The 15,818-nt window shown below is 41.2% G+C and overlaps 1 protein-coding gene across 1 annotated transcript in view; it reads left to right on the plus strand.

Annotated features, from left to right (window-relative positions):
* Positions 1-250: 250 nt before the first annotated feature.
* LOC141806862 (leucine-rich repeat and fibronectin type-III domain-containing protein 2) overlaps positions 251-15,818 on the plus strand; it is a 233,779-nt gene continuing 218,211 nt past the window's right edge. Inside the window, exon 1 of the mRNA XM_074692550.1 lies at positions 251-1,105. The gene's annotated coding sequence lies outside the window, so the exon portion shown is untranslated. The remainder of the gene's footprint in view (positions 1,106-15,818) is intronic.

Genomic DNA, 15,818 nt, shown 5'->3' on the forward strand with positions numbered 1-15,818 from the left:
TTCCAGCACGCGCACAGCTGTGTCTCCCATCATTCAGCACGCGCACAGCGGTGTCTCTCACTGTGTCAGTGTTTCAACACGGAAGTGAGCTCCACTGATGTTTGAAGGTCAAAGAGGATGCAGCCAGGAGAGCTTCTGTGGAGCTCCCAAACAGCGCCTAGCGACACAATCACTTCATTCTTTAAGGGAGTGACAAACGCTGTAAGACCGAGGTTACCCACAGCCCTGATAGGCTGCTTTGCTGCTGTGGACGCTAAACACCTCTAAGCACACACTAATCCGTGGGCGCTCCTTAATCTCCTGCAGACAAACACGGTGCTCACTATGGACGGTGCCAAATTGGCTCTTTACGCGTAATTATCGCCACAGTCTCGCTCCGGTGTGTGTTTGCGTACATTTGTTGTAGTTGTAGCTGCCCTGCCTCTCTCTGCCCCTCTGCCTCTCCTCCCGGTGGTCTCTCTGATACTTCATGGTGTTTGTGCCATCTAGGGTTATCCGCCGCCTCATTGCAGTCTTTTCTAGCGCAGAGATTCACACCTCGTGGTCGCACCTCTCCATCCTCCTGCTCCCGGACAAACGAAACAAAAACTCTTGAATTATCCGAAACAAGCGGAAAACTTTCTCTTGGATCTAACCTTCACCTTTTTTTCCCTCTCTCCTCCACGATTTCAAGGACATAGTGTTTTCACTGACAGCAAACTCTACAGCACCACGGGGATAGAAAGAGGAACGTCTGTGCCATGTAGCAACTCTCTCCCCAAAAAAACCCGCCTGGACTAAAAAATCCAGAGACGAGCCCACACAGCAGCGAGCTGGTTATTTTTACTTGAAGGGGAAACTACAAATATGCTGTGAAGCTTTTCGTCGCAGCTTGGCTCCCGGCAGAAGCGCAGGTTTCACCACAGAATCAGCTGGTGAAAAAAAAAAAAATCTCAAGGAGGGAAGTGCGAAGGGGAAGAAGCGATATGCGGCTGCTGCTTGTGCAGTTTGTCTCCCGGAATTAGTGCATGAATGGGAAGGGAGCGGCTGTAGCCTCGAACCAGGGAAACAGAGTATAGTGTAGAGCCTGCGGAGGAGCACAATGGATACTTGTCCGTCTCTGAAGGTAAGACAACCCAAATTTTCTGCTCTGCGCTGGACTTCTCTTTCATACGCTCCTCATGGATGAAACGGGCTGTTATTAGTTTATAATGTTGCTGTTTCATATGTGGCGGCTGTTTTGCGCTCCATTCACCTTAAACTTGATGTTTTGTAGAATGTAAGGCGCAGATTTTGAATCAAACTGCAAATGTTATCTCTGAGGTTGCTTCAGGATCGGGGATTTTTCTGACAGCATGATATGCAGAGTGTAAATGGATTGAAGGGTGGCTCATATTCGGAGAATCAGGTATCCACAGAAAGTCGAGGGGAAAATTTTTCCATACATGCATGTGGAATTTCATCTAACATGTCATTTGTATATTGCACAAGAGATGTGTTAATGTTGCACACAAAGCTGGCGAGTTGGGTAGTTGCGCCCGACGCATGTAGGGTGTGTATGAATGTGCGCGTTTTGTGGATCTGCTAATGTGTGCGCAATAAAAGGAGCGAGGGAGAAAGGAGGGAAGGGAGACTGCCCTACTCTTTCCCAAATGTCCCTTTGGGGGATTACAGCAGGCTACCAAACTCCGTTTAAGTTGCAGGAGTAGGCTGATGTGCGTGTGCTGGGTAATTCAGCAGTCCCTTCACGTCCTGTGGAAATTCAGAGCTGAGTGTATGAGTGTGTGTGTGTCTGGTTAAGAGATCGATGGCCGCCATGAGGTACCTATGGCCAGCAGTGTAACGCCACCACCCACTGTGATCGCCACCCTCTTGTGGATTACAAGTGGGGAGCACGGCACGCGCGGGGATCGCGGTTGAGACGTCCGTGTGTGTGGAGGTGGAAAGTGGCGTTCAGTCAGCTGAAGCTGTTCAGCACCGTGGACAGCGCTCACTATAACACTGCAGTAGGAGGGAGCGTTCAGACTCCCACTGAGGGGCATTTATCGACATGTGAATGGCTGCTACTTTCCTAAAAAGAGCACAGAGAGGATTTTTTTCTTCTGTAGTTTACTGGAAAGATTAAAAACAGTGTTTTATTCATGAAATCAGAGTTATCCTGACGCAAAATGACTCACTGACTAATGCTCTCTGTATACAGCCTTTCTATTCACTGCCCGAGCCCGTGTAATTTATTTCAGCCAATGTACCTGTCCACGGTTTGTAGGGGAATGAAGCTGGGCTCGTCCAAAGCAGAATTAAGAGAAGCATAAACCACTTACAGAAATCAATTACAGAATCACCTCAGTACATAGCAACAATAAAGGGTGAGCTACGTCTCTGCATTTACTCACTGTCACTGTTTATGTGGACCATTTGAGGGCAGCAGAAAAAAAGAAATGTACCAGCAGCTCACAGACTAACCAGCGCCTTTCACAGTGAAAGCACAACACGTGCTCACGTAACATCCACTCGTGGACCCAGCCGTGGTTTTGTGACTCACGGGCCCTCCTGATGCCACAAGCTTGGCATTTTTGTTGGCACCATCTTGCTCTGTTGAGATGTGCATCTCCACACATCTATCTGGGTTGACTGGTCACCATTACAGAAACTTACTATCCTTAACCAGACTCTTCAATAAACCCTCCTTTGGCCTCTATATGTGGAGGTAAATCATAAACAAACCTGAAGAGAAAACATGAACTCATTTAGAACATGATGTCTGATGTGAGTGATTGGCAGAAGAAGGGGTGGGGTATCTTGAGAGTTTCTAGGCAACAGGTGGCGTCTATCTCTGCCGGTCATTGAGAATAAGGTGTGACATACCAGAGCTAGGATGCTGGCTCCACTTTGAAATGCTTTCTTTAGTGTTTTCACATCCACTTTCTCTTAATTGTTCACTGGAGATGTTTTTTCAACCACCTGGACAATTAATTCCAACATTGTCTCTCTCTAAGCTCGGCTGTGGTCTCCTGAGGGAAATTTTTTATCTCACTATGTTCACCAGCTGCTCACTGACTGTGTCTCTGCTTTTTGGTACTTAACAGGTGGTTAGAAAATGTTTGTGTGGATTTATTTTTTGGCTGTTGGCTTTACCTGTCTTCTGTTTGAGTGGCTGATGGAGAAACAAGCCCGGTTTTGTCATCAGGTTATTGTTGATATCACTGAAATAACCTCTCTGATACCAGAAACACATTATCTCATGACAGAAGGGGCACAAGGGTTGAAAATGAAAGCACTAACCAATGAGGATGATACTGTTATGGGCCCCTCATTTGTTTTTGAGAATACTTGTGTCCACACCCAGCTCAGAGGGCAAATCTGCTGAATAGTGCGGCTTAAGGTAATTCAACCCCCCCCCCCCCTCCCCCCCCACCAAAAAAAAAAAAAAAAAAAAAATTCAACCGTGACGTTTAAAACTAAAAACTCAATTTCAATTTCCTAGCATCCACACAGAACCATGAAACCAAAGTTTTCCAAAATCTTTACTTTGGCCGTAGTTTTCAGGAAAAAAAAAAAAAAATTGTGACGTAAAAGTGCAATTTCACGCGGGTAAACATATAAAAATAAATGGGGTTTCTCAGACACCCAGCTACATGTGGACATGGCCCAAGACTAGATACGGAAGGGCCTTTATTCTTACAGCTGCAACAATGGTTGAACCAAAACTGTGTAGACATCTGTGTAGAATTAGGGCTGAACAATTGATCAAATTTAAACGGATATCACAATGTGATAGAATGCAATTTTAAAATTGTGAAGTCTGCAATTACAAAATAAATAAATAAATAAATAAATAAATAAATAAATAAATAAATAAGTAAAAAATAAAATTAAATAAAAAAAATTTCATGTACACAGACCTGGATGGAATACAGTCACTTGTACTTGGTCTCCCTTGAAACCAGCAAAAGTCAATATGATGTTTTTTTTCTGGCAAAAAAACAAAGGCTTGAAGTTGGATCACTAAGTTAATATTCTTCTATGACTTTAATAATTTTATAAAAATAAGTTCTTTGCATAGACTCATGCATCAATTCATCTCAATTCATCATAACATGTAGACCTGGCCTACAAGAATGAATTGTTTACATGTTGACAGTATTCTTTTTCATTCTGGTCATACCACAGAATAATTTATTGCCTGTGTTTAGTGAATAATGTGGAAGATGAATGTCCCTCTCCAAAAATCCCAATATTAGTAAAAAAATGTTTTCGAAAAATTGCAATTAGATTATTTTTCAAAATCTTTCAGTCCTAGTGTGAAGAGAATTGTTCAGCCATAGTAGCACCAATGTACCCAAAAACTGGAAAACCCAACCAAAAAAAAGAAGAAAAAAAAAGGGTTGGGTCATCCATTAAGAATTGAATAACACAACTACAATGCACAGCAGAGGCAGTGTTTTCCTGCAACCTTCGTTTCTACGACTCTTCAGCCACTCTGAAGCTGTGCGCTTTCTTTGCAGCTGGTGCATCCAGGTTAAACATCATCATTGCCCATTTTCTTTCATGTTAAACAACCTCCATTTTCTCTACATCCTCTCTTCTGCTCTCTGTTCTTTTCACTTGCTGTGTCACATGACGATGAAGCACAATGAAAGGGAGTTATGAAAGCTGAAATTAGCCAATCTGGAATGGAAGTCAAGAATGTCAAGCTGACTTTGATTGGTTATGTAAGCCTTGAATTGCCTGGAATAGTGGTTGATCAGCAATGCAGGTTGCTCTTGACTGAGTCATAACACTGTGCTTCAGTGCAGGCATTACTAATCAACCAGCAGTCTCTGTGTCGGCAAATGCTTTCAAAAGAAATGGAGGAAAAAAAAAGTTCATGCTACAAAAATTATATGCACAAGAGAAAAGCTGTATTTATACAATGGGAATAACAACTTTTTGGTACAGTGGGGTTTTTACAAAGACTTTCCCACTTACAGAGAATGGAGAAGTCTGTAATCTTTCTCCTAGGTACACTTCAACTTTGAGAGACATAAAAAAAAATCCAGAAATGTACGTTGTAGGATATTTGAATGATCAATTAGCATTTTATTGAATTAAATAGGTATGTATTACAATGGAAAATTAGAACTTAATACTCTGTGCAGAAACCTTTGTTTCAGACATTTCCTGTAGTTCTGGACCAGGTTTGCACACACTGCAGCAGCGATTCTGGTCCACTCCTCCATGCAGATCTTCTCCAGATCTTTCAGGTTTTGGGGCTGTCCCTTTCAGCTCCCTCCAAAGATTTTCTGTTGGGTTCAGGTCCAGAGACTGGCTCGGCCACTTCAGGACCTTGAACTGCTTCTCACACAGCCACTCCTTAGTCGCCCTGGCTGTGTTTTTGGAGTCAATGTCAGGCTGGAAGACCAAGCCACGACCCATCTTCAGTGTTCTTACAGAGGGAAGGAGGTTGCTGCCCAAATCTGGCAATACATGGTCCCATTCATCCTGCCTATCCTACTCTTTGTAGAAAAGATCCCCTAAAGTGTAATGTCACATGTTTCACAGTTTGGATAGCATTCTTGCAAATTATTATTATTTTTTAAACCATACAATGTGCTTTTCTAGATGTTTCTTAGATTCTGTCTCTCATACTTGAACTGCACCTAGGATTTTAATTACAGACGTCTGCATTCTTTGTATGTGGGAAAACTAGCAAAATCTGCAGAGTATCAAATACTTATTTTTTTAATATAAATATCCCCTTAATTGGGTCTGTAAGTTTCCCCCTGATGCTGATTTCACCATTGACTTACTTGGGTCTCTTTCAGCCTCAGCATCCACCCACAGGATCCTACAGGAAGGTTTAAGATGGTATCTCATCACATCACAAACTTCTGCCTGTTAACTAGATCTGCAAGGAGTGATGAGGCCGAAGCTTTGCCACCAATCAGACAATCCTCTCCTGCAGCAGTGCACACTGGAAACCATTGGAAATGTATACTGTTCAACTAAATAAGATTAATTAGATTCCCTCATTGTCTCTGTTCTAGCTCTTATCTTCACTGAATGCGGTTACATCCCTTTCAAACTCGATATTCATGCTTTTAGCCACAGGAAAAGAAAAACGAGCGGGAGCTGCCTAAATCTTCTTAATTTCATTCGTATTAATTGTTATTCAGCTCTTTAGTTTTCTGTTGCCAGCAGTCACAACAGAACTGTCAACAGCCCTCATCTGATATGCGGATATCACTGGCTGTTATTGTCTGTCAGTGCTCGATGCCAGAATGATGCTGGAAGGTTAATGCCGTCTGTCGAGACTGCTCGCTGAAATTGATAGGCTCGCTTTGACAGATGAGATAACCTGCAATCGCAGGCAAATGCAATTTACTGGTACAGCAGATGGATGCTGAGGATGCACTCAGAAGTAGGCCAGTTTTACCTTGGGGAGCAGCTCGACATGCACAGAAGGCTCCCAGAGAATGTTAGAAAGTTGTTGTTTTGCAAAAGGAAATTATGAGAGAGAAGCAGAAAAGAAAGGGAAAGGGAAGAGGATTCTATTAAACTCAGCACACAGAGAAATGATAGTGAGGATTGCTTCCTGTTCAGTTCTGGTTCACTTGGAATAACTTGTGTGAAAGGCAAGTGAAGTTCAAAAATGAAGTGGAAAATAACTTGGGATTCAGATTTCAACCCACTGTGGTGTCTGTACAATTCTTGACTTCAGTCTGAGTCAGTGAAGAAACTAGAGCTCAGTTTCTTTCCAAGAAAACCCTCCCTCATGGCTTTATTCACTTACCTTTATGAGCAGGAAAAGCTCTGGGCAAAGGGGACACAACAGTTACGTAAATTAATCCAGAACAAAGCATTCAGCTGATGGGAGTGTTGCATCTGTTGGGAACAACACGGCGTACACAGTGAAGCGCTTAGTGGGAATGGAGTGCAGCTGCAGGACAGTTTTATGCACTTCTTCACCTCCAAACTGCCGCGCATTATGGAGAGACTTTTCCCTAATGATTTTAATCATGGCTCCTGCTGTCACTGGGCTGCTCTTATGTTTCTGTTCATTCTTGGAGACTCCAGCCCAGCTGCTTCAATGCAGCATGTGTGCAGAGTAAAGCCAGATATCCACACAGCTTCAAGAGCAATCATTTATTTAGAGGGAGCCCAGTATCTTACTTTGTGATGACGATAGTTTTGTTAGCTGAACAAGGGAAGCTGTAATCATATTTTTGGTATTCTGCATGAATAGAAAAAAAGAAAATAAATAAAAATATAATAATAATAATAATAATAATAATAATAATAATAATAATAATAATAATAATAATAATAATAATAATAATATAAAACAAATGTAAATATATACATGGAAAATAAATAAATAATAAATAAATAAAACTTTTACTTTCAATGTAAAAAATATGATGTCAAGGGCTGTCTTGAAATTTTATGTTAGGTCAAAAATGAATTTTGTTTAACACCAGCAGAAGTCTTTTGCCAAACTTACTTGATCTGTTCATCTCAAAAGTATCATCCTAAATATTGATTCTACTGGGACTATTTTACGCACTTATCATTGTGTTGACAGTTTATGAACTTTCTTTAAAGTAGCTTTACTTGTTGATTTCAACTTTTGAACTATTTCCTTGATGCACAGAGACAGGAAGTGAAGAAGTCTGAAAACCTTGCTCTTCCAGAGTGGCTACACTCTTAACAACACAGCACTGTACGTACATACAATCATTACATCAATTATCCTAAGCGGCGTCAGACTCTCAGCAGTCCATCAGGGCTTGACTTGGCTTGGTTTAGAGGATGGAGGCAGGAATAAAGAGGTGAAATGCAGCTGGAGAGCTGCCAGTTAACCTGAGGGGAACTACTGAGGTACCTGTGTCCAAGGCTCCTAATCCCTGACTTCTTCTCCTTAAGTCTGCTATACATCACTCTGATCTCTGCGTATGAGAGCGTGTGTGGAGGTTTGCGAGTGCTCAATGTGTGGGAATGACTGTTGGGTTGAATAATAATGTACAATATGGGACGAATAAAGTAATGCTTATTTTTCACCAGAAATACATATCCTGCCTGGACCAAAAAAAAAAAAAAAAAAAAAGGTCATACACTCTAATATTTTGTTGGGCCGCCTTAAGCTTTGATCACAGTACAACTTTTCATTGATGATGGCAGTCTGACTATTGCACAAAGCCTTCTCCAGCACATCACAAAGATTCTCATTGGGGTTAAGGTCTGGACTCTGATGACTCCTGGCATTGCCATCTTGGAATATGGCCGTACCATCAGGGAAGAAAAAGTCCATTGATGAAATAATCTGGTCATTCAGTATCTTCAGGTAGTCAGCTGACCTCATTCTTTAAGCACAGACTGTTGCTGAACCTAGACCTGACCAACTGCAGCAACCCCAGATCACAGCCTGCCCCCACAGGCTTGGACAGTAGACACTAGGTATGATGGGTGATCGCTTCATCTGCCTCTCTTCTTACCCTGATGGCCCATCAGACTGGAACAGGGTCAATCTGGACTCATCAGACCACATGACCTTCCATTGCTCCAGAGCCCAATCTTTATGCTCCCAGTTAGCCTCACTGATTGGTGGTTTTCTTAAGGCTACACACCTGTTCAATCCCAATCCCTTGAGTTTCCTTCTCATTTTGCTCGTGGAAACGTTCTTACTTTCACTTTTAAACATAGTCCTGAGTTCTACTGTTGTTTTTCTTCCATTTGATTTCACCAAACACTCCAGTTATCACCATCATTCAGGATTTTTTTTGCAGCCACATTTCTTCCTGGAAGACGATGGGTCCCCACTATCCTTCCAGTTTTCAATAATGCGCTGGACATTTCTTACCCAGTTTTTGTAGTTTCTGCAATCTCCTTAGATGTTTTCTCTGCTTAATGCATGCCAATGATTTGACCTTTCTCGAAAAGATGAACATCTTTTCCACGACCACGGGATGTGTCTTTCCACATGGTTGTTGAAGAAATGAGAAGCAACTCATTGCACCAGTTGAGGTTAAATAACTTGTTGCCAACTGAGAGATAATCACCCATGCAGTAATTATCCTCTAGGAGGCTCGTACCTATGTGCTAAGTTAAACCCAGGTGACAACGTTTTTTTTGGCCAGGGAGTGTATTCACAGTCACCTTCAAATATTCAAATTCACAGAGTATTATGGATGCAAAAGTGTTCCTTCTCATATAACAATTCATCTAACGGATGAACCATATTTTTGAGAGAGTTCCGTTAAATACGGTATCCTGACACTTTCCTGGGTCCTCCCCCCCAGGCAGCAGCTTGACTCTATCGTATAGAGGGTATTTGCCTGTGTTACATGCATCCTTGTGGCCACACAGCTCCAGCTGAGCTGTGATGTGCCTTTTTTTTTCCTCCAGAAGTCTCAGCAGGAAGCACTTGACTCAGCAGTATATCAAAGCCAGCTGCAGGCTCTCAGGGCTGTGGCATTGTGGCGCTCAAGAGGGAACCTTGGGGGGGTTTACATAGGCGACGGCTCTCTGCCTTTGTGAAACACGAGTCGGAACATTAAGATGTCACTGCTGACTGACCAATATGGCCATGGGGACACAGTGATACAGCAGAAGCAGATATGGATGTGTAACTTCAGAGCGCTGAAGATGTGTTCTCATGCAATAACTGTGGAACCGGTATGGGCGACGGTGTGTCTGGAGCAAAGTCTTGTTGCTATCACAACTGAGCACTTTAACCACATTAGGAAAAATTAGCCTGTGAGTCAGATTACAAAGCCTTGATTCTTATTTATCCTCTTTGTTTCATACCCTTTCTCTCGTTTCATTTTCAGAAACCAATTTTGTCTTCTGACGGCCTGTGAACAATGAGAGCCAGCATTTTAATTTCTTTGTGGCCCTTTTTCCCCTTCCCCACATGAGTTTCCTGATTGTGCTCTTGTTTTTGTTGTTGTTGCTGCTGCACTTTAGAGTACAGGGGCCCTCTGTCATTTAATGGCTGCTTCATTCATCATAGTCAGCAATCCCAGCCCACTCATGCCGCTGTAGTCCAACAGACCTTCACGTTTTAAAAGCCTCTGAGTTTCAGCTTTAGCTGCTTACAGAGCGGTGAGAACAGCCGATGGACTGAGAGCAGAGAACGTGCTCGTGTTGTCCTGAAAACAGGGCAGAAATATGACTTTTAAGGGAAATGTCAAGCTGAAAAGGCAAGTGTAATATCAAGTGACAGTGTGTTTTGTTTGCAAAGAAGGAATGATTTTCAGAATCTCTTTAAACAAAAAGGTTTAACATTTTCTAAAACAAAAACAGTTCTGTGTTATGTAGTTTTTTAATCCCTCCAAATTGTTGGAATTGTCTTAAAAACAAGGTCATTTTATATTTGTACCAAATGTGGTACATACAAATGAAAGTCTTAAAGAGTCTCACCAAATATCGAACCTTTACTGACTACGACACGACCTTTACTGACTGCAAACAGACTTGTGGTCTATTGTTTTGGTCTACCCAATAAAGACCCATTTCCACCAACCAGTCAGATGGAACGGGTTAAGCTTGGTCCCGTTTGTGTTTTCACAGCCAAACATGCCCCCTTGTGGTAGGTGGCGTGTAAGCCAGATGCCGATAGCCGCACCAGTTATTTAACAGCATTGCAGTATTGCAGTGCAACATGAGGTACCTGCTGATAAATCCAACGAAGAAGAATAACGTGATGCAGTAGTCTGTCCTGGGATTAGTCAGTGGAAACGCTGTTAAATGTGAGTCTGCAAAATACTAAGCAGTCCCTCTTTATGAGAGAGACTGTCTGTGCACATGGGCACAGCGGCTCCTCTGATATTTGGGGTCCCCCAGGGGTCACTTCTGGGCTCCCTGCTATTCTCCCTTCATGTGCTACTCTTGGGGTAGTTTTAGGAAGCATGGTGTTCTTTTCGACTGCTTTGCTGATGATGTGCAGGTGTATCTGCTGATAAATGTCCCTTTCAAAGACTCTCTTCAGGCTTTGCTAAACTGCACAAGTGATGTTAAAACATGGATGGATCTAAACTAGGGATGGGTATTCATAAGATTTTATTGATACCAGTGCCCTTATTGATTCTGCTTATCAATCTGATTCTTTATCAATTCCTCCTGTGAATTTTCTGTGCACAAAAAGAAAGCTTGAGTTTCTGAGTAAATGAATATGAAATTGGTGACTGGACGTCAATAAATACAATACGTAAAAATCACACGTAATGTGACATTGATGTCCTGTTAGCTATATGTTATTGACCAAAATAAGCCATATACTGTCTTAAATAGCAATAACTTGAGCCGTCGTCATGCTGAAGTCAGCCATGAGCCTGTGTGTACCTTTTTTTCTTGGTATGTTTCGGTGATGAAAGTTGAAATTCTGTTGTAGAAGATCCTTTGATGTCAGTGGTAGGCACTGCATACTGCCTACTCCTTTTGCATGTAGTATGTAGTATGACTGTTCTGTTAGGTCTGTTTTGTTGTATACTACTCTTGTTTTCAGTTTCAGAAAATGTAGCTACAGGCATGGATTTTAGTTTGCTGTTATTATAAATATTCAACACATATTTTGGGTAAATCTTGGCATTGTTGTTCATCAGAATCATCATATTTGATTTCTGAACTTACACCAAAAGTTATATCATTTGTTGAAAATGAACCCGGACAGGATTTGTATTTTTACAGCTGATGGAAAATTCACTTCTATATAATCCACATTTAAAAAGTAAACTAGTGGTTTCATATCACTTCACTTCTATCTCACAGACCGTCTGACGTTCCGGTAGATAGCAGTAATTCATCCAAACCTGCCACCCGCATTGACAAACAGTGTTAGCGCTGTGCATTTTGGGAAACAGTATGCCAGGTAGACTGGTCTGTTGCATACAGAGAAATTTTCCTGGATCAGTCGGACATCCAGGGATTTATAGCACACTGCAGAATTTGCAAGTTTTGGCATACTACCTGCTACAGACTGAATTTCAGCCAAACAGTAGGTACTTCTAGTGTAGTAGGCAGTTTGGGAAACAGCCAAAGAGTTTTCAGGGGTAGATGTGATCTTTTAGATGTCCCCAATGACATTGTGTACCAAAGATAAAGATTTTCATCAGATGAACTGAGCTACATTTGAAAAATCATAGAGCCATTTACAAAAAATGTAACACAGTTACATTTGGGCTCATCTGAAATAATGAGGTTAATAACAATGGTCAAAAAAGGCAGAACCACAGAAACTTATGGAACTACTCGTGTTGTCATGATGAGGAATTTATATTTGAATATTCTGCGCTGTCCATGTATATTGATCATGAATAATAATCTCACAAATCATTAACAGAGACAGTAATTCTCTGCCAGTATTCCCTCCTGGATTTTGCTACAGCAGCAGTCTTGCTTTTTGTCCTGGATGATGAGTTTGAGTTCTCTGTATTTCTGAAGAATAACAGTCTGCATCTCCAGAGCAAAGTAGGCTGCTCTGCAGAGTTTCTCCTGTTTCTCCATGTTTGTGATTGGTCAGATTAGGGATGGGAATTGATCAGATTTTGCCAATACCGATGCCCTTATCGATTCTGCTTATTGATCTGATTCTTTATCGATTCCCTTATCAATTCCTGTTGTGAATTTTCTTGGTACAAAAAGTATCTTAACAGGTTTTCTGTGTCATCAACATATAATTGAGTTTATACTGCAAGTGAATAAAATGTAATTGGTCCATGAGTCTGGATATTTCTGGGCATAATTACACAGTTACAGGTAAAAATTGCTCACACTGTGACGTTGATGTACTGCGTTGTAATATATTAATAATTCAAGTAGGCCATCTAGTGTCTCAAAGTGGTTATAGCAATGGTTTAAGTTTGGAAGCTTTCCATAGCTTTCATTAGCCTGTTAGCTTTTGACATTTGAAATTTTAAGTATTTTTTTACAAAGAGTTGATGTGATGTTTTTTTCTGTGATGAAAGTTGAAATTCTATCCTGAAGCTGAAGTTTAACTGATGTATGCTAACTGCTAGCATATCAATGTTTCCCTTATACGTTAGCATCAAGCTTGCACTTTTCTGTTATTTTGGTAAATAAGGTGATTTATACCTTTTGGAATGTACTAAATATGAATCTTCTTAGAGAGTAATGTACATTTCTTTAAGAAGTCAGTTCTTCAGTAAAACTTCAAGCTGAAAATCCTTAATCAGAGTTTTCTTGGGAAATGTCATGTAACTGCTAAGCTAAGATAGCTGCAGCAGACTAGTCAAAGTAAGGCCCGGCGGCTCCGGCATAATGTAAAGAATTGATAAGGGAATCATTAAGCACAAAGGCTAATGATATCGATGGATTGAAACATTTCTTATTGATTCTCAACAGGAGCCGGTTTTCGATTCCCATCCCTAGGTCAGATGCTGCAAACTCTACCCCTATTTTATGTCAGCATGCAGTAATAAGACTGGAAAACTCTGGGTTCACTTCCTGAGTTGGTGTCCAGCTTTGTAGTATCGCTCATCAGGATTGAAAATGTCCCTCTTCAGGCCCCTAGGTCAGTGAGGAATAAGAGTTTTAGTAGGCTTTGTCCCTAAAAAATAAACAACACATATTTTAACATATATTTCACAATTCGAAGCCATCTATCTGTAGTTTCAGAGCACACTGGTGCAATTGTAGAAAATAAATCTGAGTAAATCTCCAGAAATGTTTTATTTTGCCTTTCCATTGAATCCGTGGGAAACATTTAATACATTACTTCATACACCTACGCTCAAACATACACATTTGCAAGATTTATTTACTCACTTTATTTTTAATGGCATGCTGCACTGTGACTTTGCCCTAAAACAGAGTGTGTTTGTGTATGTGTGTGTGTGTGTGTGTGTGTGTGTGTGTGTGTGTGTGTGTGTTAGCCATTCTCCAAACATCTACTCAAATACTCCCACACAAGCCCTGCACACTCTTGTCCCACAGTGTTCCTGGAAAAAACACACAGTCATTGCTGAAGTTATCACTGAGAGCATGACAGCCGCTCCGTTAGGCCGGCTCCTCTCACTCACTCATGCACGCTGGGCCCCAAGGTTAGCAACAAAAACGCTTCGGCTCCAGAGATCTAAAATAGAGAGCTCCTCGTGCCGCTGTGGACTGATAACATTCAGGCTCTGCTGGGGACGTCGCCACTGTGAAGAAGCTGTAATTTAGAGACGGGTTGGAAAAGCTTATCTTCCTAAGCCCCTGAGAAAAATAAAGAAATAGCAGAGGAACAAAAAACACAAGCTAGAGGCAATGAGTCACTGTCTTTGGCAAAGAGTAGTAAAAAACATTGCCTCCATGAAAGCTCTGTGGTCCAAATAGAGCAGTCCTGCAAGGGATTTTATTTGGAAATCTGAGCACACAATACCCCTCTAACTAGTGGTTTATGTAGAAAATACCCTACACCTTAAACGTTTGAGGAGACAGTCTCAATCCAAATTGGTTTTAGCCTCATTTCAGCTTCTTGAAACGTGTTTGAACAGAGTGTAAAATGGCTGAGATATTTGGTACGAGTGTTCTGCAATCATTTCTCGTTAGGACAGGCACATTGCAGCAGCACAGCCGTTTACTTCCAGTGTTTGGCTGTCCTTGAGTGACCATGCACATCCAGGGGTGTTGAGTGACCATGGAAGTCGTCTATTTGCGGCTGGCAGAGAAAGAGGGGCGTTGATGGTCTATTTTTAGTGGCAGATGTTGAACGTCCCTGGAGGGACCGTAGCTCTGTAACAATACAGAAATAGCCAGCTCTACAGAGCAATCATTAATCACTGCATTCACATCACTGAGAACAAACAGGGCCATCTCAGTTAGAGCTGCATGCAAACTGCTAACGCTGACATCAGAGGCAAAGCGTTTAGTAACTCACCGTTCACCGACCAAAAGAAATGAATAAGCTTCAGACGGTGGGTCTTCTTCCTTCTTTTATTCTCGCTACGATGACACAGCAGTTGTAGAGATGGTTGCACTGAACTGACTGTTTCACGTTGTGAGTGTGAAAGGCAGACAGCTGTCAATCAGAAAGCTAAGAGACAGCCAAAGGACATATCTCTAAACTAGGTTCTTTGATAGTAATAAACTTATATTTACCTTGGAAGTATTTTGTGTTTAAATTAAAGTTGTGTTTAAAGTAGTTTAATATGAGCATTCTAAACTTCACTTTTACTTATCTCTTAGTATAAAGTCCTAAATGTCTTGCCTTTGTAGTGCAGTCGTGACCAGAGCTGAAAAAAACAACTTTTCAGCTTTAGGAATACAATTGGGATTGAATTTTTGGAGTTGTATTTACACGCACAGTTATATATAATTATCATATAACTTATTCTCAGTCAGTACCTGATTAAACTGAGGTTGGGTAAAGACCACTTTACTGTTTGTAAACAGTTACTGCTGCACACAAATTTTTGGCAACAGAGGTGCTGTGGAGTAGGGGTGGTAAAGCGATGTGAGGGTGCTAATCAGGAAAAATATATTTCTTTTTTCTTTTTTTGGTTAACCTTAATAACACCAATTCGACAGAAAGTAAACAACCACCAGGTTTATGTGGGATCACTGAGAGGATCAAAGACATTAACAAGAAGACATAGATTCAGTGGACAGACGTTTTTTAGCATCTTATAGAAAATCCAGCGCGTACCCTAGGGATGGGTACTGAATTCTGTACTTTTATTGGTACCAACCAAATTTAGTAAAAAGTAGCGGGTACTGATTCATGTAAAACCAAAAGGTACCATGTTTAGGTACCTAAATACATACTTGTGACTGTGAGAGAGTGGAAGAGGAGGTGGTTTCCCATGCTGCATTACAAGGTTATATATTGAAGAATACCTATGTTAAATTGAAAAATGATT

The sequence above is a fragment of the Halichoeres trimaculatus genome, unplaced genomic scaffold (genome assembly GCF_033239565.1).
Source record: "Halichoeres trimaculatus isolate MK-OKI-2021-1 unplaced genomic scaffold, fHalTri1.1 fHalTri1_scaffold_17, whole genome shotgun sequence".
NCBI lineage: Eukaryota > Metazoa > Chordata > Actinopteri > Labriformes > Labridae > Halichoeres > Halichoeres trimaculatus.